At 39.4% G+C, this 4,639-nt stretch overlaps 1 long non-coding RNA gene across 1 annotated transcript; it reads right to left on the bottom strand.

Annotated features, from left to right (window-relative positions):
- Positions 1-233: 233 nt before the first annotated feature.
- Positions 234-4,104, bottom strand: LOC148159845 (uncharacterized). The gene is made up of 2 exons (XR_015762938.1): positions 3,429-4,104; positions 234-1,999 (listed from the first exon to the last, which is right to left on the bottom strand). It is a non-coding gene; the product is annotated as an uncharacterized LOC148159845 (long non-coding RNA).
- Between the last annotated feature and the right edge of the window lie 535 nt (positions 4,105-4,639).

Genomic DNA, 4,639 nt, shown 5'->3' with positions numbered 1-4,639 from the left:
GCTCTTAACCTTCCGCTCTATCTGTGCTGCCTGGATTTTGGATTTTGTTGCTGACATCTTCATTAAAATCATCATTTCTTTTATTCACTCCAACCTGGGTCATCTGTATCTGCCTCACCACCTCACACCACAATTCATGACACTTTCATGAAAAGTTGATGGCCCCTGTAGGCTGTTGAAAATAAGATTATTTGGTAGGCTTTTTCCAATGGGATATGAAAACAAAAGCATAGTCACAATATTACAACTTTATTCTCATAATGTTATGGCTTTTTTCTTGAAATTTTTATTTTTTTATTTTTTAATTAGTAGTGCTAATATGCTGTCATAGAATACAAACGGATAGCACAAACTTTCTTTATTTGACAATCCTACACAATAAGAAATTAAATGTTGAATTTGCTTAAAGTTATGTCAAGTAACTCTCATGCCTTGGAGAAACTCACCTTTATGATTAAGGGTAAATATTTTGTGTTCAAAAATATATGGGAAAAGTTTTTGCTATTCTTGGAAAATATAAATACTCATAATGATGAATGACTGAACGTATTCTAGCTAATTTTGCTTTTGTTTTTACTCTTATAGTGGCTATAAGTCTGTTATCTTCATGTTAACTCCAAATATACTCATTTGCTCGAATAATGTACAAAACTGAGCCACTGATGTCTGCATGCCTAAATCCAGGGAGGCCAAGGCCATCACCTTACACCTATCTTGTGGACTGCAATTAAATCTCTTGGACTAAGTCTCAACATACATCCTTGAGATAACAAACTTAAAGTACTCTGTCTCACTGCAATCAACTTATGTTTGTCACCTTGAAGGTTTAAGTTGTTCATGTGTTTTATTTTGGTTTTGCCTGGTGTTTTGTGCATTTGTGAGTTACTTGTCTGTCTGTTTTTGAAATATAAAAGACAATAAACAGGTTTTTGGGGAAAAAAAGTTATGTCAACTGTTACCACTAAACCTTGTTAATTAAATGTTACACATTTACTTTCAACATAATAATTTAAGTAAAGACAAATAAATTCACTTAAGTAAATCCAACATTTAGGCATAAGTATGTTTAACTTAAATGCTGTGAAGTTAAATTTACAAGATGCTAAAAGAATTTACTTATTTACCCTTGAGGGCGGGGGGAGGGGAGGTGCTGTGGTGATTTGAGTTCTCTGTGTGTTTATTTTAGCTTCTGTTTCTTGTGAGTCTTTGTGCTGTCATGTCTTCCCCGTTGATTGTTCCCAGGTGTGTCTCGTTCCCGTGATTATCCCAGCGTATTTAAGTCTACCCGTTGTCTCTGTCTGTTGTCGGATCCTTGGCTTAGTCAGATGTCGTATGTGTCTAATGTGGTCGTATGTTGTCGCAGTCGTTTAGTTGTCACAGTTGAACTGTGAAGTCCTGTGTCGGCTGCAGCTCTCGTTTTCAGTCTCTGTCAGTTGCTACCAGTGTTAGCATTATTCTCCGCTCACTGTGCTGCCTGTGTTGGGACTGTATCGAGCTGTATTTATGATTATATCTCCACTCATCTTCATCTCCTGGTCCACAGCGTTCTCTCACCTCCACCACACCCGCATTTCATGACACATATGGCGTCTTTGATGGTGGCTAGGGTGAACCACATCTCTGCAAAGTTTTTTTCCGCTAGTTTCCGGTGGCTCACCCCTACAGCACCCCTTACAGCTGTCCATGAAGGACCTCCCTTGCTGGAAGTATGGGAATTGCAAGAAGTCGGCCTTTGCCCAAAGGTCCACAGCAGCGCTGCTCTCCCACAGCAGGGGCCTCACCGACTCCGGCGCGTGGCGCCACAACCGGGTCAAGGGCAGATGGACGTTGGTGACATGCAGTGGGAGTGGATAACGGCTCTGACCGGGAGGATCCCATCAGGCACCATCCATGACAGGTCCTGGAGTTTGTTTGGAAGGACGGGATGGCTCACGTTGCGCCAAACTGTGGTGGCATCTCCGTACAGGAGGCCGCGCACTGGAGTCATTGATTCCCGGTCCTGCACAACAGAAATAAAATGATGGTTGGTTAAAATCCTGATCTCTTCTTCTTCCAGTTTAAAACGTTCTAAGAATTTCTTAGAAATTCTGCTGTATAAAAGCATATGCCGGGGGAGGTTAAAAGCTACAGGGGTTCTAAAATCACAGTCAAAGTCAGTTTTAGTTTCCTCAGATAGGATCCAAGCCAGAATCTGGTCATTGCATTGGTCTTTTTATTACTGGAAATGTCCATGGCTTGTTGAATACTTGTGTAATGACTTCCTAAAAACAGCTACAGGTCCTGCTCCCACTCGCTGGTATATTTACACCTGAAATCTGTGGGTCCCTTCTCAAGATCTGCGCAAGTGGCTCGATGCAGGTCACATAGAGAAGAACAGATAACAGACAATCCCGACAGACACCACAGTTCACTTTCACTGCTTTTGTCAGAAACCCATTAACCAGAAATCTGCTGGTGATGTCTGGGTACAGCAGTCCCACCCATGAACCTCCCAGGAAAACCAATTTTTTGCAGTACCTGGAAAAGGTACTGGTGCGAGACCCGATCGAAAGCTTTCTCAAAATCAAAATTTAGGACTAGCAGCCAAATGTTTCTATCTCTCACAAACATGGTGTCTCGGATCAGTATGAGGCTGTCCTTGGTCTTCCTTCCCAGCGCTGTGAAGGCTTGACCCGGGTGGATTAAATCCCCAACACATGGCGCTGTTTACTAAAAAGTTTGCAATCCACGTTTAAAAGAGTGATAGGTCGCCAGTTTTAAGATCTTTCTTATCTTTGTCTTTATATAAAAGTGTAAATATACCTGTTCTAAATCTATCTGGGAGTTTGTCTAATTTGCTAAAATCAGTAAACACAAGTAAATCAGGTGCTAAAATATCCCAAAATATTAAATAAAATTCTAGAGGGAGTCTGTCTGAGCCTGGAGATTTTCCTGTTTAAAAACTCTTCAGTGAATGATAAAGCTCTAAAAGGGTAAAATCCTGCTCTAAAAAACTAGTTTCTTTTATACTTTTTTCAAGGAATTCCAAAGTTTCTTTTATATTTTCTTTGACTGTTTTTTTGTGTATATAATTCACTATAAAATGTTTCGATCACTTTTTTCATTTATTCTGTTACTATTTTTCCCTTTTCTGTCTTCAGTTCAGAGATAAAACTTGTATTATTTACTATTTTCTTAAAAAACTATCTTGTACATTTTTCACCTTCTTCTATTTCTCTTTCTGTACTTCTTAAAATCACCCCCTTACTCTTTATCTCTGCTAAATTTCTCATTTGATTTTTTTACTTCTCTTATTTCTTTATTAGAATCCATGCCCTGTTAGTTTAAAATGTGATATCTCTTTAGTCGTTTTTGCAGCCCCAATATGCGTCTCTGTTCTTTAGTCGTTTTATTTTTCCCTGCTTGTTGGAACAAAGTCTGGGTCCTACCTTTCACCATCTTCCACCACTGTGCTCGTGTTTCATACAGGTCTTGGAGGGTCTGCCACTCACGGTACCGATCCCAGTACTGGCTGATCAGAACCTGGTCCTCCAGCATGGAGCGGTTGAGTTTCCAGACCTCTCCCGGTCGTCGCACCTGAAGGAAGTGAAAGGATGCAAGACAGGAGGAGGTGATTGGAAAAGAAAGCCTTTGACAATCTCGCATCAGTTAGGGTGCAGTCCCTTAAGAAGAGGTAATCAATGCGAGAGGCCTTAGGCTTAGAGCTATCATCCTCCTCTACCATTGCCAAAACTACAGACTGACTCTAAAACAGAACACTTCTCTTTCTGTTCGCTGATTGACTGAGAAAGACCTTGCTGCAGCAAACAGAAAGGGGTGAGGACAGATCAGATATAAATCCTACACCATATTTGGAAATGGCACCATTGCACTCCGGAACTGAAGAGGGAGCCATTTCCTAAATAATCCATGGTTTCACAATTTTTGACAAGGGGTCTGACCCGGAAGTTCCTTCTGCCCTGCACACTGTATAGAGATGTTTTTGTAAACTTGTCCAAAGCGCCGTGCAATTAATTTGATCATGATGCCTTCACAGAGAAAGCCTTATACTCTTACCCTATACTCTTTTGGTTCAATAAATGGCTAAAGGGCTAGTCCACCCAATTTTTCACAAGCTTGACAATCTTTAATCTGCTCTAGCTCAAAAACTACAATTTGAGATGCTCAAACCGCGAACAGAACATTCTGCCAGTCATTCAAACCCTATAGTTTTTGTTTAAGTTTTTTCTTTCTGAATAGCATTAGCATACCAACTATAATCTATTATGTCATGAACAAGTATACAGAAAAGCATAATTATGCAAAACATACAGTAAGAATTTAGATATTTCCCAAATCTACCAAGTAGGTAATATTTGAAATATTGTGCCAATATTATCAGATCATTAAAAGCTTAACTAAATAAATGCTTTCCTACAGAAGAGGGTGAGGGCTACGGAAAAAATATATTTTCTTATTATGTTTATAAACAATATATTCATTGTCAATTGTTTATTGACAATGCAACAAAGTACATTTGCAATTTTTATACAGTGTGTAAAATACAATATTAACAGAAAAATTAACATTAAAAAACCCTTCACAACACCCAGGACGCAGGCCCGGCGGATAAATATTTCCCATATTCTCAAGTCCAAAA

This window comes from Poecilia mexicana, unplaced genomic scaffold, assembly GCF_051168715.1.
Source record: "Poecilia mexicana isolate PSO_F unplaced genomic scaffold, ASM5116871v1 scaffold_5, whole genome shotgun sequence".
NCBI lineage: Eukaryota > Metazoa > Chordata > Actinopteri > Cyprinodontiformes > Poeciliidae > Poecilia > Poecilia mexicana.
The sequence above is the reverse complement of the archived record's forward strand: the minus strand, read 5'-3'. Positions and strand labels throughout refer to the sequence as shown.